The sequence below is a fragment of the Bubalus bubalis genome, chromosome 4 (genome assembly GCF_019923935.1).
Source record: "Bubalus bubalis isolate 160015118507 breed Murrah chromosome 4, NDDB_SH_1, whole genome shotgun sequence".
In the NCBI taxonomy this organism is placed as follows: Eukaryota; Metazoa; Chordata; class Mammalia; order Artiodactyla; family Bovidae; genus Bubalus; species Bubalus bubalis.
The window spans coordinates 111,410,599-111,433,565 of NC_059160.1; the positions used below are offsets into that span (position 1 = coordinate 111,410,599).

The following is a 22,967-nucleotide window of genomic DNA, read 5'->3' on the forward strand; positions in this document are numbered from 1 at the left end:
TCTGTCTATGGAATTTTCCAGGTAAGAATACTGGAGGGGCTTGCCATTTCCTTCTCCATTACATTCTTACAGTAAGTCATTAGCATTAAATATAGATCATGAATGGATACCTACGAAAGACTAAAGGACCCTGGTAGGTTGACTGGAGAGAGAATCTACTTAGGAGAAAGTAAATATAGGAAGAATACAGGAAGGGGTTGGATGATTCTAATACCAAACTGAGGCCATATTAAAAAAAAAAAAAAACAAACACACATCTTAATCAGCTATCAAGTTTTGTGTTACTTTTATGAGTGAAAACTTTGTTTTGCCACCAGCTTACTAGCAATCAGAAAAAAATATTATATGATTCCTAAAGGTCTTTTGGCTTTATCTTTGTCTTCACTACATGCCTGGTGCTCTGAACATAGTTGGAACTGAGAAAAATATTTTTTAAATACATGGATGAAGAACGGCATCAGCCCATATTTCATCCTGGCTGAACTCAAGGTCTGGCTACTTAAAAGAAAATGCATATCAAATAGGGGCTTCCCAGGTGGTACTACTGGTAAGAACCCACCTGCCAATGCAGAAGACCTAAGAGACATGGGTTTGATTCCTGGGTCGGGAAGATAAGCCTGGAGAAAGGGCATCTGACTCCAGTATTCTTGCCAGGAGAATCCCATGGACAGAGGAGCCTGGTAGGCTACACTCCATGGGGTCACAAAGATGTGGATACGACTGAAGCGACTTAGCATGTACATATATTGAATAGAGGATATGGTCTTTTTCAAAATTATTATTAGACTGAACTATATGAAACTACCATCTTTATAGGTCAAAATAAGTTGAAGAGCCGTTTCATATGATTCAACATACATGCTTTTTTCCCCCTTTTGTTTGCTATTTAAAGAATTTGGTGTAACCAAAATGACCACAGTCTGCTTCGTTTGAAAGGATTTCTTTCCAGATGCTATGAATGTATAACTCTCCTAGAAAAACAAAAGTGGGGTCTCAGTGGAAAAGCTGAATTTCTGACCAGGCATCCATATCAGCAAGCAATATGTAAAACAGCATTACAGGACCTGATGTCAAAGGCTTCAAATAGTCAAGGATGACTGATTTGATGCATGAACTGGATCTCATCAAGAATGTGGAAACTGATTATTCTGAAGGGAAGGCTATCAAACTGACAGAAAATAAAAGTACAGATATTTGAATATGACTCTCCTTCTTTGCAAGAGGAAGATTAAGCAGCTTAGTCAATATTCAAGCACACCTGTTTGTTCTGATAAGAAATATATTTTTCCTATGATTATCTGTTCTTTCACAGTTTGAGGTCCAGGATAATTTAGGTCTGACAGTTTCCTATGCTGTTTCAGAGAACAGAGAAATCTAATACGGGCTTTAAGTCATTAGGACGCTATTGGAATAGAAGTGTTGTTGGTTGGTGCACAGGGATTTATTAGCCTATAGCAGCCATCGTGGGGCTCACAAAAAAAATGTCAGAGAACAAACATCAAAGCATGAAGAGGAAACAGAATTCTCTCTGCAGTAGTCTTAGCACTAAGTATTTTGAGGAAATATACTTTTGAGGAAGAAACATGCTTTTGAGGAAATACTCCAGGGCTTCCCTGATGGCTCAGCTGGTAAAGAATCTGCCTGCAATGCGGGAGACCTGAGTTTGATCACTGGGTTGGGAAGATCCCCTGGAGAAGAGAACAGCTACCCACTCCAGTATTCTGGCCTGGAGAGTTCCATGGATTGTATAAACCATGGGTCACAAAGAGTCAGACATGACTGAGTGACTTTCTATTATTATATTATTTTGAGGGAACGTGTCTAAAAATGGTTCTTAAACTAAATAAGGATATGCTAATCTATTCACTTTCTTCTTCCAAGCACCCAACAGAATGGACATTGTGAATTTCTAAATGTCACACATGGACATCTACAGTTCAGCTACTTAATGCAATGACATCAGTAAGAAATATATTCAGTCACTATTCAGTCATACAAGGCAAACACATAACAAACAAAACTGTCAAAAGGCAATGCTAATCCTTATTGCATCTGATGTACCTTATACTTTTGATTTTGTTCTATTCTATTCCATTTAAAATTGTTCACAAACAACTAATTTGATTCCATGACCCATTAATAGGTCATCATCCACCATCTAGGAGAAGGCAATGGCACCCCACTCCAGTACTCTTGCCTGGAAAATCCCATGGACGGAGGAACCTAGTAGGCTGCAGTCCATGGGGTCGCTGAGAGTTGGACACGACTGAGTGACTTCACTTTCACGCATTGGAGAAGGAAATGGCAACCCACTCCAGTGTTCTTACCTGGAGAATCCCAGGGACGGGGGAGCCTGGTGGGCTGCCATCTATGGGATCGCACAGAGTCAGACACGACTGAAGTGACTTAGCAGTAGCAGCAGTATCCACCATCTAACAGGCACTATTTTAAGTTACATCTAATGGAACCTCATGCCATTGATAAATGAGAAGTCAAAATAGTTGGTGAAACCATATCTACCTTCAGTTCTTGTCTTTGGAATGGTGTTGGGAGGACCCTTTTCAATTCCTGCGTCTAAAGGACACTCTGCTAGAAAGGTCAAACACCTTGTCCAGAGTCACATGGAACTGGCAGAGATCAAATTCAGGTCCAGACATAAGCACTTCCGAAACTTTCAAATATTCCGTCCATCCACCGTGATCTTCTGGTGATATTTGTTGTTTGCTGCTCTGGGGCAAAGGTAAGGAGGAGCTCTACTTTTCTTTTCCATATAAATGAATCTTCCTGACCACCAGGGTGACTTTGAACTGGGGAAAGGGCAATGGCAAGAGCAGGACAATGACCTTGGTGGAGAGTTCGGTTCCTAGTCTGCATTCTGAGGCCCTAAAATTAAGGTTCCAGGAAATAATGACTCTTCATGTAATGCCCCTCACTACAAAACCATCAGCCTTTCCCTCAAACAGTAATCAATTTGACAAAAACATACTTATCCACAAAACAATTCAGCATGATTTTATACAATCTATAAAAAGATTCAGTGCTTACGTATAGCTATCAGTTTTATAAATAGTATCCAAAATGATGAGATTGTGAAAACTTGTTAATCTAAGAGAGTTCATAGAAAATGCTGAATGTCTGAGTTTTTCTAATCCATTTGCAAATCAAAATGATTTCTCTAGGATTTTCTTGGATAAAAATGTCAGTTTATGATTTCAGATGAATGATGAAAAATATTCTTTCAGATACATGATTCAAAAGGACTAAGTCTGCCCTTCCTCTAATTGCAAATTAAATTTTGCTTTCATCTGTGAAGTCCAAGGGAAATGAAATGAATTATCTAGGGGTCCACAATTTTTAAATATCTATATTAATTAATCACAGTGTTTTTGGCATTAGCTATAGACCCAGAAAAGACCTTGATTCTGGGAAAGATTGAGGGCAGGAAGAGAAGCGGGTGACAGGATCAGATGGTTGGATAGCATTACCGACTCAATGGACATGAGCTTGAGTGAACTTTAGGAGATGGTGAAGGACAAGGAAGCCTGGTGTGCTGTGCAGTCCATGGGGTTGCAAAGAGCCAGACATGACTTAGTGACTGAATAATAACAATAGACCCAGAAGACATGATCCTCTACTGCTAATTTTTTAAGAAAAAGAAAACACAGGGTTACTATGGAATATAAAACATTTGAGTTAGATAGAAGGAAGTGTTTCTAAAAGATGTTGTAAGAGTCCCTTTTTAAGAAGGCTTTTACTAATTTCAAAACTGCCTAGAACCACCCTGGTGGTCCAGTTGTTAAAACACCATGGTATCACTGGAGGAGGCATGGGTTGGCCCCTGACTGGTAAAATTCCACATGCCATGCAGTGTGGCATGGACAAGCAAACAAAACCTGCCTACAGTCAGGCAAGAACTACGTAACTTCTTGGCATTTCTTTTAATGTTATGTTTTTCCACAAATATTTTAAATTTGATAATTATTTAAGATCTATTCAAATGGAGTAAATGGAGCACTAAAGAGTAGCATCTCTCCTCATTTTCATGTCATTGTGATTCATAAGTTGTTAGGTAAGAAAAATGCTGTTGTTCTGAAGTAAAAAGTAATACAAGGGACGCATTCGTGAAATTATTTTATCTTAAAAGTAAAACATAGATTCTCACAAGACCCCATTCACGTGCTCTGTTTCAATCATTTATGCCATCACGCATTTGTCACAGAGATGTCCCCTGCCATTGGTGTTCTTCTTTGATACCAGGGAGTCTGACTTGCAGTATGCAGCCCACGTTTCTCCCAATATTAGTTTGATACAAAAGTTGGACAGATGCTTGAATAGCGAGTACATGTGGCTGTTCCTTTGTCTTTTCCTTCTTTATGACATTTGCAGAATCAAAAGCAGATAAGCTCTTACACCAGCCACTGTTTTCAATATCAAGGAGACATACACAAAAGATCTGTGAACAAAATGCAATCTGACATGTCAATAAGAGACAGACTGCTGTAGAAAAGTACCAGATAATTAAATTTAAGAAGGAACCTAAATTTCGGACTTCTCACAATACAATGTGATATGGCAGACAGAGATAAGAATTTGTACTGAAAAACTCATGCAGATATCAACTCACATTGTTTTTCTCTGTAATAGAACAAATAGAACAAAGTAGCAGTATGGAAGGACAGTGTAAGCTTGATAATCATGATTTAAATGCCAATGGATTCCTTGGATTATTAGTTTTTGACTTTGGGGGAAAAATCCTGCAATAATAGGCAAGTTGTGGCAAATATGTTTTATCACATTGCTAATTTACTTATCTCCCCATCAGAGGTTATGAACTTGTTGAGGGCAATGGCCTGCCTTTTATTCATCTCTGCCAGGGTGCTTGGTGTAAGAGAGAGCCTCAGTAAGCGGATGAACAGTTAATACCGATAAGCCCTACTCACACAGATGGCCTCTGAATCGCAAGAGGCCACCTAACACATTCATATACACAAGCTCCTATTCAAATACCATCCAAAGACCCTCTACCAAAGGTGCATGCATCCTGAAACTTGTTTTTTGGAATTCAGTTTCTTCAGTTCTCTTGTGCATTTTCTAAGCTCTCCTTCCAATATTTCTGATTGTCCCATTTCTGATCCTGCAATAGTCTGTCTGTCCCTTCTCTTATGCTGATTTAATCTCTCCTTTGCCTATTGATTTCATTAATTTCCAGCACAGCCCCTGAGTCAGATATGTTTACATCTGAACTCTTTTTTCCCCAACAATCTTTCTCTCTCTGAGTCCCATTTATCCTAGACACGTCATGGCCCCGTTCCCGTTAATCTCACCTCACATACTAACAGTCTCCAACTAGGCTGTGGAACACTCAAATGCATTGATCACATTTTATTTACCTGAAAAACTCTAATATCGAATTCACTTGCTGTCACTTAGCAAAGGCCGTTCAAATCATCCTTGTAATATTAACTATTCTTCCTCCCCATGTTCCAATTTATATCTTTTAGACCTATAAACCCAGAAATATAGGTATACTTTTCCCCAGGATTTTTTATTTATATCTTGGTTCATAGGGAGATGATTAATTTCAAAATTATAAAAACATAGTATGAAATTGTAGGCCATTGTTAAGACATCCCATTTCCAAATTAAGAGGCAGCAGAGCACATAGGTTAAGAGTCAACAAGTATGAAAATGAATATGTATACAAATCATTACAACCATATGAAAAAGGTTCATGACTGGCTCCTCTGACATTTAGTGCCATTCTTAAATCAATTGCTATGTCTAGGAAAACACAATCTTGTACTTTCATTCAGCCTACGTTTTGAAGTAGAAAATGTAGATTATAAAGAAAGGAGGAGGTCAGCTAAGCCATGAGCACTAGTAGGACAGTGACTTAAGAATAATTTCTACATGTAAAAATTATTTATTTTCTACATGTAAAAATAATTAAAATAATTATTTTAAAATAATTTTTAAATTATTTAAAAATAATCAAGGAAAAAAAATTCAACAGTTGTCACTTAAAATCTTATCAGGAATCACAGAATTTGTGTATTCTTAAAGATGATAGACCCATTATTTTCCAAGTATCCTCGTTTACAGAAGCACAAATGAATCCTGACTGAGTGTCTACCTCATAGCACATCCTGTGATAGGTGCTGGAAGCCCAAGAAGAAAGCAGGCATCCTTGACCTAACTGAGGGTGGGGAGGAAACGTTACACAGGCCCAAGCAAAAATATATACAGTGTTGCATTAGTGATAACTTCTGCACAATAGAAGCAGATATTTAAATATGTATTACATATAGAGGGACTTGGTATAGATACAGATGCTCAGTAAAGTGGTCGAGGCAAGAGGCTCTAGGAAAATGAATCTGAATAGTGAAAACTGATTGGCCTCCGAAAGATCTAAAGGAGGTAATTTCCAGACAGAAGGGGCGGGGCAAGAGCAAAAGCCCAGAGATGAGACCTTTATGGCCCGTGGCTATTATCGAGATCTGCTGAAGTTAAGTCCGTAATAAATATATGTAAAATGATGATATTCTAGGCTGTGTTTTTCCCTAAGCTAAATAAGAAAACATGAAGTTACTGGAAATTATGGTGTGTGTGTGCGTATGTGTGTGTGTGTATGATTCTCATTTGTGATGACAGATAATCTTCAAGATAGCCTGTTTGTTTCATGGGTTACGATATTCTTTCATGTCTGGAAGCAATGAAGTTGTAGGTGGTACTCTAGGCTAGCTGAGTATATGATTTCATTCTTGCAGTGGCCATATAAAAAAGGGTATTGCAGAGAGAGGGTGAAAACATTTTGAGAGTACAGTGGATATATTTTTGGTGACATCATCTTACCTTGATTTAAAAGCCAATGTCTCCTGTAGCAGACATGGATGGTTGCCTTCCTTAGACATTCTGGCATATTATTTAAGAAAATAATTAATGATGGAACCTTGGCCATAAGAAATGACTTACTTGTCTTGTCAATTGAGATAGTAATCTTTCCTTCTCCAGGGAAAGGGCATTTGATACTGCTCTGAACAAGAGACATTGGGGAAATCTGCTGGTGATTTTCCGGAAAAAAGTTTGCTCTCCAATGAGGAGAGAGAGATAACTGGAAAAAAAAAAAATGATCCCCTTTTCAGGCAATACAATAAATATTCTTTCATTTACCCTGCTTTCTCTGTTGGCACTGAAGACATGATGCCTGGACAGCAGCACCAACACCACACAAGTGGGGGCGAGACCAAGAGACGCTGCGAGGCTGACCCAGGTTTGCATGTCAGTTATCTGCTGAGTCAGCCCAGTGCCCTCTGAAGTTAAACCTCACACGCAGACATGGCAAAGTGACAAAACAAATGTCAGGAGTATTTCTCTTTAAGCGACTTCTGGTAAGGTGTTCTTCTATTTGCTTCCAAGAGCATCTTACTTATTACAAATATTCTTTTTATCTTTCCATCTCAGCCATTTCTCCTGGGGCCCAGCCTCTTGTATCTAATGGCCATTTCGTCATCCCTTGAAAGTCCAACGAGAATCCCAAACCTGCTATGTAAAACTACAGCTTTCTTTATCCTCTCTTATCTGATCTTGCTTTAATTCATCTCCATCACAGTGAAAGGCTTTGCCAAATTGTTCAGGGCAAAAGTCTAGTATAATTATTTAATTTTCTTCCTCTTCTCCTCCATAACCATTCTATCAACAAGTCATATAGGCTCTACTTTGAAAACATGTCTCACGAAGTTTTACTTTTCTCCTCTATACTGCTGTGAGCCTAATCAAAGCTACTAATCCTCTGATAGCTTTTTGCCTGCATTGCTGCTATAACTCCTTCCTGGTCTCTCTGCCTGTGCTTTTGACACCTAAATATATCTTCTCCACAGGAACCAGAATGAATTTCTAAAGTAGTCAATCAGTTCATGGCATTTTCCCACTGAACACTCTATCATGGTTTCCCATTACACTTGGTACAAAATCCAAACTCTGCTACTTCCCACAGAAAGACACCATGAGGAAGAATACTGGAGACCAGTATCTCTCAGGATTTATTGAACCAAGATTGATTGTTCTAAGTACTATCCTGCATGGCTGAAAAGTCAGACTAGTTACCAGCCCTGATTCAGTCAGTCACTTTTTGCCAGAAGTTTTTTTTTAAATTAATTTATTTTTTATTGAAGGATAATTGCTTTACAGAATTTTGCTGTTTTCATCAAACCTCAACATGAATCAGCCATAGGCATACACATATCCCTTCCCTTTTGAACCTCCCTCCCCATCCCCGCTTCTAGGTTGATCCAGAGCCCCTGTTTAAGTTTCCTGAGCCATACAGCAAATTCTCATTGGCTCTCTATTTTACATATGGTAATGTAAGTTTCCATGTTACTCTCTCCATACATCTCACCCTCTCCTCCCCTCTCCCCATGTCCATAAGTCTATTCTTTATGTCTGTTTTTCAGTCACTTATTAATTCATTTATCCAATAAGTATTTTTTGAACATGTGCAAGGTGTCTGGCATTATACCTGATGTGTGTGCTCAGTCACTCAGTCATGTCTGACTTTTTGCAACCTCATGGACTGTAGCCCACCAGACTCCTCTGTCTGTGGAATTTTCTAGGCAAAGATACTAGAATGGGTTACCATTTCCTACTCCAGGGCATCTTCCCAATCAACAGATTAAACCCATGTCTCCTGTGTCTCCTGCGTTTGCAGAAGACTCTTAACCCCTGCGCCATCAGGGAAGGCCCATTATACCTAGTGTTGGAGAAGACTCTTGCAAGTCCCTTGGACTGCAAGGAGATCCAACCAGTCCATCCTAAAGGAAATCAGTCCTGGGTGTTCATTGGAATGACTGATGCTGAAACTCCAATACTTTGGCTACAACTGACTCATTGGAAAAGACCCTGATGCTGGGAAAGATTGAAGGCAGGAGGAGAAGGGGATGACAGAGGATGAGATGGCTGGATGGCATCACTGACTCGATGGACATGAGTTTGAGTAAACTCCAGGAATTGGTGATGGACAGGGAGGCCTGGTATGCTGCAGTCCATGGGGTCGCAGTCGGACACGACTGAGTGACTTAACTGACTAATGCAAAGTGAATATCCAACAGTATCTATGCAGAGTACTATAGGCTATGGTAAAGTTTTTTATCTGTTAAAGAGCAGTAGCAGAGGGCAGGTCATGTACAGTCCTATGGATTCTAGTAAGAACCTTATATATTTGTCTGGGATTAAGATATAACTCAATTGGAGAAGGAAATGGCAACCCATTCCAGTGTTCTTGCATGGAGAATCCCAGGGACAGAGAAGCCTGGTGGGCTGCCATCTCTGGGGTCGCACAGAGTTGGACACGACTGAAGCGACTTAGCAGCAGCAGCAGCAAATAAGAAGTGAGTAAAACAATGAACGCATACTCCTTGAATCCAGCCTAAGAATCTGTGTTTCTTGTTTTCTTAATATCTGAAGAGTCCAAAATTCTGAGCATAGCCTATGAAGGCCTTTAACCAACATGAGACCTCATGATTCTACAAGCCTCAGAGCCCTCCTTATATGTTGCAGATATGTATATTTTTCATCTAGAGAAAAAAAGAGTACTATTTAGAATTAAAATATACTTTATGAATGCCTATTTAATGTGAAGAGGGCACAGATACATTAAAAGAAATAATCTCGGGTCAAAGAAAGCACAGAATGTCATTCTGAGTATCTTAGGGCTGTAGACTTAGTGCTTTTGAAAAATGTAAATAAATATAGTCACAAAATTAAAAAAAAAACTACAAAAGAAAGAAATACCCCCTAAGGTCTGCCTTCACATTTGCACTGATCATGATAACATAATGCCTTTCCAGTGTTCTTTGAGGAATGCTTTCTGGTGCACACACTGTCTCTAAAGACAGACCTCAAAATGTCTTAACAAAAAGATTTGACCAACAGCAGCATTTCTGAAATCCAACGTGACAACAGTGAAGGGCAACATTCATTTGAATATAAATTTCAGTACATGAGCTTTTTTGAAAAAAAGAAGTTTCGTTGTTTCATGGTCATGCTTTATTACATTTTAGTAGTTATTCATTCTGCATTGTGTCTTAAATTTTTAAAAAGAGAAATATCAGAAACACTAAGGCAGTTTTCCACCTATGTTCAGAGACTAACAATGCTGATGGCATTTTTGGAAAAAAGAAAGCTATGTATCTAATCCTTTCTGTGTGTATGGAAAACCACTCATCATAGTCCAGAATCCTATTATAAAGAGATATATAAAAAACATATATTCAGTTTCATGAACTGAAGTTTCAGTAACCATACCAAGCAAATGGATGATTTATATTCCACAAGCTAAAAAATGTAGTTTCAGGATATGAACAGAAATCCTTTCTTACTGTGAAAGAATTATTCATTTCTTTTAGACGAAATTTGAATTTCATTACATATAAAAAAGAACTGTAAGTATTAGAAACTTAATAACTTTTATTCTTTATAGAATTGATTAATATACTTAAATTTTACTTTCTGAGCAATAAATAATAGGCAGAGGCCATTTTTAGTTATGAAATGTGTTAGCTAAATCTTTGCAAAAATTGTGGCAAGCATGTAATTGTTTCATTTTTTTAAAAAGGAAAAAAAAACTATAAGCTTAAAAAGTTTTAGAGAAAACACATAGATTTCTTTGAACTGTCATATGTTTTAAAGTATCAGAGATCTACAAACTAAATGGCATATTAAATCGCTTCAGTTGTGTCCGACTCTGTGTGACCCCATGGACAGCAGCCCACCAGGCTCCTCCATCCACAGGATTCTCCAGGCAAGAACACTCGAGTGGGGTGCCATTTCCTTCTCCATAAAATGGCATATTAGAGATACACAAAAACAAACTGGAATAAATGTTTGGTAGCAATATAAATTCAATTCTATGGTAAACACAAAGATTATATTTTACAAGGTCAGATGTATGCATCTAAACTATCTTCCCTATTCCCCAGAAATATTTCTTTCAGTACAAGAATACAAACTGTCAGATTTTTGGTTTGGAAGCTCTTGCATATACAGAAGAAACTGGTGGGAGAACATTACCCTACCCACACACAACATAATGGAATCAGAGAAGATTAGATAAATATAAGACAGTAGTCCATTTGAAAAGCAGGTAGAGTCAATACAATTTTTAAAGATTTATATAATTTTTCCTCTCTTTGTGATCTTTTAAATGTTGTCCCTCCTTCAAAGTGCTTTTACAAAGAAAAGAATGAGGATGCTGGTAAATAAAAATAGATTAACATACATTTTCCTAACCACAGAGAATTTCTATGGGTTGAATACTTTTTGGAATTATTTCCTTCATTGATTTCAGCAGACTCTGTAGGACATTTTGCATCCAAAATCAAATTGAAGCATAATGACCATAAACCAGTTTATAAAGTCTTATTTGAGGCTCTAAATTATAAAAAAAAAATTTCCTTACATCTATACTCAGAGGAAGAAGCAGTAGATTAAGAACCTCCAATGTTTTTAGAATTAAAATTGCTGAAATGACAAAGAATTTATTATCTGTTCTCCACCTGGAATGTGCCCATTGGGATTGTGAGGGATGTTGAGTGGGATGACTCTGAGTCTACTCCTGCAGGAGAACTTCCTAGAATAACATCACAGGATGAGCATTTTACCTTCTATACAACATCAAAACAACCATTAAACCCAAATGATTAATCTGGCCATTCTCCAGACTTGGCTGCAGTATTGAGAGACGCCATTTTGGAAACAGACTTTTCTTTTTTTCCTGAAAGATACATATATCTATATATATATAGATATAAAGATCTATCTCAGTTCAGTTCAGTTCAGTTCAGTTGCTCAGTCGTGTCCGACTCTGCGACCCCATGAATCGCAGCACGCCAGGCCTTCCTGTCCATCACCAACTCAGACTCACGTCCATCGAGTCAGTGATGCCATCCAGCCATCTCATCCTCTGTCGTCCCCTTCTCCTCCTGCCCCCAATCCCTCCCAGCATCAGAGTCTTTTCCAATGGGTCAACTCTTCGCATGAGGTGGACAAAGTACTGGACTTTCAGCTTTAGCATCATTCCTTCCAAAGAAATCCCAGGGCTGATCTCCTTCAGAATGGACTGGTTGGATCTCCTTGCAGTCCAAGGGACTCTCAAGAGTCTTCTCCAACACCACACTTCAAAAGTATCAATTCTTCAGCACTCAGCTTTCTTCACAGTCCAACTCTCACATCCATACATGACCACTGGAAAAACTATAGCCTTGACTAGACAGACCTTTGTTGGCAAAATAATGTCTCTGCTTTTGAATATGCTACCTAGCTTGGTCATAACTTTCCTTCCAAGGAGTAAGCGTCTTTTAAAGATCTGTCTATGTGTGTATATATATATATATATATATATATATATAACTCTCCCATTGCTCATTCAGTGTTGTAACAAATTTATAAAAAAGTTATAATGTTATTAAAAAACTTATATTTTAAAAAGTTATAAAATAACAGCACCTAGAAAATTAAGATGTTGTACTCCTAATCTTCAGATTTATCACTACAAGCCTTCCAAGTACAGTGTCAAAACTTATCTATAAATATTTGATAATTGAGAAGTATTCTAAAAGTTTATTTCATCGTCAGGAAAAACTGTATAACTTTTTTCACAAAAGATAATTTTCTATCTTTTCAATCAATTCAAGAACAGATTTCAGCACTCTCTTCTGTGGTTTCTTCAGACAGTGTGAACACATTTTGCCCTTTACGATCTTCAGTGTCCACCATTTTTTATGATGGCCTATATGTATTTTAAATTCATATGTCATGCTTCTCCATTTCTCATTTTAACATCTTGAAATTTCTTTGCTCTCTTCTCACAAAGTGATGTCTCAAATCTTAAGTAATTCGGGTTTTATTGCTCTTTCTAAATTTCTTTGAATTCTTTTATTTTAAAATTTATTCTATTAGAGTATAGTTGATTTACAATGTTGTGTTAATTTCTGCTGTACAGCAACATGATTAATTATACATACATATACTCTTTTTCAGATTCTTTGCCATTATAGTTTATTATAGGATAATGAATATAGTTCCCTATGTTAATTCTTGTAAACTTTTATTGGAATACAATTGATTTACACTATTGTGTTAGTTTCAGATATGCAGCAAAGCAAATCAAGTATATCCACCCGTTTTTAGATCCCATATAAGTCATTACAAAGTATTGAGTAGAGTTCCCTGTGCTATACAGTACATTCTTATTAGTTATCTTATACACAGTAGTGTGTATATGTCAATTGTTATGTTAGTTCTTGCTACTGTGTTTCAATTACGAATTTAAATTAGAACTAGAGTCTCTAATACAGTGATTGTACCCACCTTACTTTTATGTTTCTATTTGAAGATCTTAGAATGATGCTGATTTTAAAAGTAGCAAGTTTTCAACACTTCAGCTGTTCTGAACCAGAAACTCCATTTAATTCATTACATGCTGCCAAGTCACTTCAGTCGTGTCCGACTCTCTGCGACCCCATAGACGGCAGCCCACCAGGCTCCCCCGTCCCTGGGATTCTCCAGGCAAGAACACTGGAGTGGGTTGCCATTTCCTTCTCCAATGCAGGAAAGTGAAACATGAAAGTGAAGTCACTCAGTCGTGTCCGACTCTTCGCGACCCCATGGACTGCAGCCTACCAGGCTCCTCCATCCATAGGATTTTCCAGGCAAGAGTACTGGAGTGGAGTGCCATTGCATATTTGATAGCAAATCTGAATTCACCTTTATAGTATGTTTCTTTAATAAATGTTTTAATTCTTTCCTATTAAATGCATCCTTTATGTTTCCTAATTTATGATCATCATAATAAATAAACACATTAGTTTCAAGAATTAAGTAGAATGAAATAATGTTTATATACCATTTTACTGCTAGGAAGTTCTGAGTTTTTTATTATCTTCTCTAGGTCATAAGAAAATATCGAAGGTATATGAAGGGTTATAATTGATTTGTGAATGTTCTGTGTACAATTTGAAGAGTAGATAAGTAACTAATACAAATTTATTTGTCTTAGTAGTTGATCTGTCTCTAGTTCTTAATGCTTTGCCATGGATAAAAACACCCTTGCTAAACCACTCACAGTTATTAGTTCTGTTCCTATGTAGAATTCTCTAGTGCCCTTCCACCTTCTTCACAGAGTCACTTTATTACATGAAGAAGTTGTTAATGATCATAAACTGTCTGGCAAGAACTTACTCCAGTTACCCCAACAGTCTTTTCTGTATCTCTAGTTGAACTAGCTTGTTTTTACTAAGTGTGCTTGACATAAAGATGGTTTAAAGGTTCAACTATGGTTACTAACCCACTACAGTCTTCTTACCCAGGAAATCCCATGGACAAAGGAGCCTGGCCAGCTATAGTCCATGGGGTCGTAAGAGAGTCAGACACAATTTAGCGACTAAACAATAACACTGAGTATTTATCTTTCACATACTATAGGATAATTGAGAAAGATAAGCATTCACATATGTACATATTTCAATGTCTGGATGTGCATTCTAAAATGCAAGAGTCTACATTTAATGATGGATCAAGAATGATAACGATGATTTAGAAGACACATTTGAAGCTCTGTTCAAAAGAATGACAATGTTACAGATTAGATATCTGAAGAAGTAAATGATGAGGACAGTGAAGCTTCTGTATTTTAGGCCAGTTAACTACCTATCAAAAGGGCACCTTTCTGATGCTATTAAAATTTCAACCTTTTGACACAGAGATATGTCAGCAATGAACTTGGTTTGTAACAATATGCCATTGATGATAATGTCTTTTTAGTTTAGTGAATACTAGAATAACCAAGTTTTCAAGGCTGAAAACTGGGGTTTGACTAAAATCACTGTATATATATGGTGGTGGTGGTTTGGTTGCTAAGTTGTGTCCAACTCTTGTGACCCCCATGGACTGTAGCCTGCCAGGCTCCTCTGTCCATTGGATTCTCCAGGCAAGAATACTGGAGTGGGTTGCCATTTCCTTCTCCATATATCTATATCTATATCTATATCTGTACAGTTACTCAAAATTATTTATGAGTGGTGAACTTCTTTAAGCCATTTCCTGAAAAAGAACCAATGCATTGATTTTGCTCTCATTATTGATAAAAGTTTATATAAATGTGGAACTCAAGTTTGCTCCTTTCCTTCAACATACGAAATTATGTTTTGTGTTGTCATCTTGTATTTTAGTTGACAAGATATCTATTCTTTTTTTCCTTGCTTCTTTATATGCTGTTTGTTCTACCTGATTTTTAAGATCTTTGCATTATCTTTGTAGTTCTGTGGCTTTGTTAAAATATGTTTGAATTTGTTTTTCCTTATCTGGTTTGCGGCTTGGAGTGATTTTCTATATGGTATTAATAGCTGTGTGCTCAGCCACTCAGTTGTGTCCAACTTTCTGTGACCCCATGGACTGTAGCCTGCCAGGCTCCTCTGTCTATGGAACGTTCCAGGCACGTCTTTCTTCAAATATGGAAAACTTTCAGCTATTATCTTGTAATTAATCATCTGGCATTCCTAATAGATATTAGTGTGCTTTCTCATTTTATTCCTCTATGTCTTTTAAGTTTTCCATCTCTTAACATTCTGTGTTTATTCTAGAAAAATTCTTCAGGTGTAATTCACAGTCCATTAATGTACTCTTAGGTCATTTCTCTCTTTATCCTAAAAGTTTTCTTTTTTTTTAAATTTTATTTTATTTTTAAACTTTACATAATTGTATTAGTTTTGCCAAATATCAAAATGAATCCACCACAGGTATACATGTGTTCCCCATCCTGAACCCTCCTCCCTCCTCCCTCCCCATACCATTCCTCTACTAAAAGTTTTCATTAGTTTTTTAAATTTGGAAACTGACTGTATAGCACAAGGAACTCTACTCAGTGCTCTGCAGTGACCTAAATGGGAAGGAAATCCAAGAAAGAGGGGATATATATATATATATATATATATATATATATATATATATCTGACTCACTTTGCTGTATAGCAGATATTAATACAACGTTGGAAAGCAACTATACACCAAGAAAAAAACTATAGTTTTCTTATATTTGAGCATTTGATACTTCAAATCTACTAATTTGTTCTCATAGTGTCTTATTGTTGGTTTTTATTTCTTATTTATCTATAATTTTTTAAGGGACTAGTTTATGTTTTTTCATATTGTTAAGCCATCTCAAAGCTTTAGGATTCAAATGCTCTTCCTTATGGTGCCTGCTTATTCTTTATGCTGATAATTCTCATGTGGGGCTTTATCACTATTCATTAAACTGTAAACTCATTTTCAGGTTGTTTTTTCCTTTGGGATTCCTATGTGCTTGGTTCAGACATGTTTCCATTTAGAATTGTAGGTTTTCAGTAGTTTATATAAATTACATTTGGAAGCTTCAGGCACTGTGAATAATATACAATTCAAGTCCCATACTGATATATGCCCAAGCATGGTTTTTTGATATGTCACAAGACAGGTACTTTTCCCCTCTATTTCATCTAGATTCCTATGCAGACAGGCTCTAGTCACTTCCCTGGATCACTGGGTGCAATTTTCTTGCTGCTTCATCAAGGAGGAAGGAGCTCCTTGCTGGTCTTGAGTTTAGGTGAGAATTCCAGTTCCAGATCTCTAACCTATCTTCAGTTAGATAATTTTCCTTCCTATTGCCACAATGAATTCTCAGAAGTCTATTCTTTCATATTGAATAGACACACAGAATCCTTACTAAATTTAAAAATGGCTACTATGACTTCATCCATTGTGAAGTTCCTTTGCCAGACAGAACAACAGAGCAAAAGATTTGTTCTGATTTGTCTCAAAATCAAACACGTAGTCATTGGGAAATGCAACAAAGAAAAATTTGAGGATCAGAAATGATGCTATTAGTACCTTGGATTGTGGAGTATTTGACTCCATAATCACCACAATGTAGTCACCCTGACATTACTTAGCCCTAGCTAACAGAAGCAGAAGAGATTAAGAAGAGGTGGCAAGAATACACAGAACAACTGTATAAAAAAAATGTCTTAATGATCTGGACAACCACAATGGTATGGTCACTCACCTAGAGCCAGACATCCTGGAGTGTGAAATCAAGTTGGCTTTAGGAAGCCTTAGGAAGGCCTTACTATTTAAAAACAACAACAACAACAACCACAAAAAAATAAAATAAAATAAAAAAAAGTTAGTGGGAGGTGATGGAATTCCAGCTAAGCTATTTCAAATCCTAAAAGAAGATTCTGTTAAAGTCCTGCACTCAATATGCCAGCAAATTTGGAAAACTAGGCAGTGGCTGCAGGAATGGAAAAGGTCAGTTTTCATTCCAATCCAAGAAAGGCAATGCCAAAGAACGTTCAAACTACCATACAACTGCACTCATCTCACATGCTAGAAGGTAATACTCAAAATCCTTCAAGCTAGGCTTCAACAGTTTGTGAACTGAGAACTTCCAGATATAAAAGCTGGATTTAGGCAAAGGCAGAGGAACTAGAGATCAAATTGCCAATATCAGGTTATCATTGAAAAATCAAGAAAATTTGAAAAAAAAAAAAGAGTCTAATTATTTTTCATTGACTATACTAAAGCCTTTGACTGTGTGGATCACAACAAACTGTGAACAATTCTGAAAGAGATGGGAATACCAGAACACCTTGTCTACATCTGGAGAAATCTGTACGCAGGTCAAGAAGCAATGGTTAAGAACCAGACATGAACAATGCAGTGGTTAAAATTGGGAAAGGAGTATGTCAAGGCTGTATAATGTGACCCTGCTCATTTAACTTGTATGCAGAGTACTTCATGCAAAATGTCTGACTAGATGAATCCCATGCTGGCATCAAGATTGCCAGGAGAAATATAAACAACCTCAGATATGCAGAGGATACCACCCTAATGGCCGAAAGCAAAGAGGAACTAAAGATGCTCTTGATCAAGGTGAAAGAGGAGAGTGAAAAAGCTGGCTTAAAACTCAACATTCAAAAAACTAAGATCATGGCATCCAGTTCTATCATTTCATAGCAAACAGATGGGGAGAACATGGAAACAGTGACAGACTTTATTTTCTTGGGCTCCAAAATCACTGCAGATGGTGACTGCAGCCATGAAATTAAGAGATGATTGCTCTTTGGAAGAAACCTATGACAAACTTTGATAGTGTATTAAAAAGCAGAGACATCATTTGTAGACAAAGGCCCAAAGCTATGGTTTAGACAAAGCTATGGTTTTTCCAGCAGTCATGTATACGGATGTAAGAGTTGGACCATAAAGAAGGCTGAGCACAGAAAAACTAATGCCTTCGAACTGTGGTGCTGGAGAAGACTCTTGAGAGTCCCTTGGACTGCAAGGAGATCAAGTCAGTCAATCCTAAAGGAAATCAGTCCTGAATATTCATTGGAAGGACGACTGTTGTAGCTCCAATATTGTGGCCACCTGATGCAAAGAACTGACTCCTTGGAAAAGACCCTGATGCTGGGAAAGATTGAGGGCAGGAGGAGAAGGGGGAAATAGAGGATGAGATGGTTGAATGGTATCACCAACTCAATGAATATGAGTTTGAGCAAGCTCCAGAAGATGGTGAGGGACTGGGAAACCTGGCGTGCTGCAGTCCATGGGGTCAGAAAGAGTCGGACACGAGTTATCGACTGAACAACAACAATGCAGATTAGTTTTCTCAGGCAATATAGATTTATCTAATATGTAAATTTATACATGGCATTTAAGAATTGTAAAGCCTTAAAAGAGTTAAAATAAGTGGATCGATGGATTTTAACACATGAACGACAGCAAGAATCAGTGAGATTAAAAAGAGTAAGATCATTGGAAAAAATTTGAAGGAAGAAAATGTAGATTAGAACTATTTGATGACAACTATTTTGTGGGTCTGAATATGTATGTGTTTCCTGTTAATAGTCTGCCTCTCCACTAACATGAAACCTCTATGAGAACAGAAGCCTGGACATAGTGCTTGGAAAACTGACTGGCACAGGAGGCACTGTTGATTCAATAAGTTTGTGACCCAGGCTTTATGATGGACAAGGTTTATTGCACCAAGGGCTAGTAGAGAACAAAAATATATTGGTTGAAAACCTACGAAATGTCCAACAAGCTTATATGTGATGATAACTGGTGATATAGGACTGGTCAAACAATTTCAAGTGTCATTTCAAAGGCAGGGAGGAACAGAGGCATTTGGGGAACTCACACAAGGTTGAGTGGCAATACCATTTTGTGGTCTTATTAAGCCAGAGGTTTCATAGTGGTTTTTGAAAGTTGTGAAGCAGAGATAGAAATAACTCAAGGTAGACATTGACCATTCCTGTTCCAAGACTTTCATTTGAATGTTGCCAATATTCCATTTTTTCCTTCACTCTTGAGAATGGATTGGGAAAGAGGGATGCTTCACATTAAAAATCCCTTCAAATCTTTCTTCAATGGAAAAAGAACCATTTTTTTTCCCCTAGTGGAATTTCTGGAGTGAAGAGGGATTTTAGGAACCTATATGATAATTTCTGTTGTGCCTCAACCTAAATAGTAATAGAGATTCTGGAAACTTTTCTTTTAGACAATTTATTTTACTAAAAATTAGAACCAATGAAATGTTATGAACACTTTTTTCAGGGAAAAAAAAAAGTACTTTTTACACTGAAGATTAGCTTAGTATTGAGACTTGATCAAATCAAGAGACACTAATGATTACAGGCTTTTATTTTGCAATTATCAATTTTTCTTTGGAGGAAGAATTTTAGTCATGAGGATATAGTTCTGTTTTCCTTTCCACCTCTACCACTTGTTCTTTAGGGTAAATAAAAGTAAAGGGGACTCAGAGCTGCTAAGACTTCCTTGACCTCCAAAGAAGAGAGGCGGAATAAGACACATATGCCCTTATTGGGGCCCCATTCCTTGGAGTATCTAGACTTCACTTCACCATCCCAGGTACAGATACTCTCTTTCCTCAAACTATCCAAATTTAATGACTAGAAAAACAAGACAAATAGTAAAATAGAAAATACTAAAATTCAAGTAGAGCAAAATATTCTTTTTGGTCTGAAGTCTGGTCTAAAAGTAGCAAATTTAGCAAAGTACCTAAAACACAGTAGATATTCAAGAAATACTTGGCAAATTAAAGAAAAACCTGTAGGGATAGATGCAACAAATAGGTAATAATTTTGGTCCAATTGAACATGATGCTGAATTTTTTGAAAGTCACAGAGAATAGAATACCTTAGGCAGTGGGGTCCAATAAAACCTTGAGTGGTAGCTTGAGTCACTGAGAGCAAAAGCTGTTGGTATAAGGCTATGAGATCACCAGTTCTCTCTTTTCATATCACTTGCTAATGTCCATTGAATTAATTCATGCTCACTGTCTCTGCTTAAACCTTTCTCTTGATCTGCTTTCTAAATGGATGTGAACCTACAATATGGATCGATCCACTTAAAAAACTGAATACACCTGATGCTAGTGGTAAAAGAATCTGCCTATCAATGCAGAAGACACAAGAGACACATGTACAATCCCTGGGTTGGGAAGATCATTTGGAGTAGGAAATGGCAGCCTGCTCCAGTATTCTTGCCTGGAAAAATTTCAGGGACAGAGGAGCCAGGCAGGCCACAGTCTGTTGCAAAGAATCAAACACAACTGAGTGACTAAACATGCATACACATACACACACACACACACACACACACACACACACACACACCTGTTTCCTTGAGTGATAAACAGACCATTACTAAGCATCTTCTCTACTTAATAGCAAGTTTAATACTGCTTGGGTACCTGTATTTAATACCACTTGCTCCTCAAGCTCTTCTCTTCCTATCTTCTCTTCTTATACTTTTCCTCTGTTCAGAAGAATACTACTCAGGTTATAGATACTATCTTGGTGTTTTACAAAAATCCCCTACCCTCTCTTTCAGTTTCTCATTTACTTATAATCAAACATGTTTTTCTTTAGTGTTCATATTCAAAGTAAACAAGTATTTAAAAATATTTTGTTTAATTGGTTTACTTTTTAGAATCACATAGTATTGTTTCCTACGATTTTCCACTTCAGAGCTGTTTCTTTTACAAATAACATAATTTGACTATAATTTTGTGGATTAAAAAAAGTTGAATGTGAGCATCCAACATCATTTATAGCATCATATGTATGTGAAAATGTTTTGAGTTCTAAATATTCAACTTATAAGTTAAACTTTTTAAATACAACCCAATTGAATTGAATGTCTGCCTGTATTGTAAATGTGATTTTTAAAACCAGCTGAAAACCAGGAATATTTTATTGATAAAATGATTCTTATGAATCTGGAGGACAAATTATTCCAACTATTTCAGGACATGTTTACTTTATAAAGTAAGTACACCTGAAAACCTAAAGATTTTGATCATTGCCCCTTTTAACTTTTGTCTCAGTAGATTCTACAATGTAGGAAACAAGAATTAATTTTATAGGTCAAATAGTCTCTACAGTTTTCCTGTTAAATCTAATGTTGCTTTTTTGTGCTCATCCAGTGCCAGAGGTAATTACAACATTTCCTTTCTTCCTGGTTCAGAAGACAGTCCTTTGTCCCTTCTAACTTCAATGTATACTTCAGAATTTGGCATTCTAAGTTGGCAAATTGTGTCTGACATTAGAAAATTCCCTCACTAAAATCAGATAACAGAAAAAATATTCACTTATGAATAAATGGGGCATCCTGAGCCAAAAGGTTTTACTTAGTTGTACCAATAAATTATCTTTTGAAAGTTTGACACCCACAGGAGTTATCTCAGTGGAAAGCATAACAGAGTACAGTTTGGAATTCTTTAAGAAATGATGCTTGTTAGACATAGCTAATATTGAAAGAATAACTTGATATTTGAAAATTTCACAAAACTAGATTCAAGTGTGAAAATAATAATTGTACAAATATGAATTTAATACACTTTACTATCACAGAGATCATTTACTATTTGGTGACAAACGTTTATCTCCTTAACATCTTTAATATTTAATTTCAAAATGTTTAAGACTCAAATGAAAGGAAAAACAGTCTAAAATCCTTTGTACAGTCCTAGGAATTAAAAATATGTAGGGAAAATAAAAATCCTAATTTGTTTTCAGTATATTCATGTCAATTACATGTCTATAGCTTTAGAATATTTTCCTCTTGTCTGTCTCCTTGCTGCCATATTGAAGAGTATGGCAATGCTCTGAGATGATCTGATATACATATTTAAAATGCTGACTCGAGAGCCCATTACCAAAGATTCATATGGAACGTAGGAATAGATATTTTCTTAGGTTTGCTTCAGGCTACATTTTGAGATGTTTCTCAAAATATTTGCAGAGTAGAAGATGAAACTGTTTCTAAAAGGCATCAAAGTAGAAGGGAACAAAATGGAAATATTTTAAGAACTGTATGGTGAAAACCACACTGTCAGAACAGCAGCAGTGTCTTTCATTGTATAATGATTGAGATAACCATTATATATTCACAGTGACAATTATTACCTAAGAAACTACTTTTGAGTCCTGGTAACATGCAGTTTCAGAGTCACTTCATTTGTTTAATAATCTATGTAGGGAAATCGTAAAAATTAGAAAAAAAATGTTTCAGCAGTTACAGTGATCCTATAAAATCATACTGCATTAGAGATAAGAGAAACTTCTAGTATTGCAATGGTTCATTCCCCAAAGGTGAAGAACTGTTTTCTAACACAAGCCAACTGGACAGGCTTATTTAATAAGGTGATGAATTTGTAGGAGTATATCATGGTTTTATTTGTGTATGATTTTAGTATTGGAGACCTACTGTAAGCAACTTCCTCAGGAAGAAAAAACTAAGATGCAAATAGAGAATAAAGCCCAAGACACAGCCTCATACTATAATATTATTTCCCCTGTATACAATGAGAATCATGTGAAAGGTGATTCTTTAGAAATCCAAAACTTCATTAACAT

General features: G+C 36.7%; 1 protein-coding gene across 2 annotated transcripts in view; it reads right to left on the reverse strand.

Annotated features, from left to right (window-relative positions):
- Positions 1-22,967, reverse strand: part of SYT1 (synaptotagmin 1) — a 622,866-nt gene that overhangs the window by 468,226 nt on the left and 131,673 nt on the right. The gene's annotated exons all lie outside the window — the stretch shown is intronic.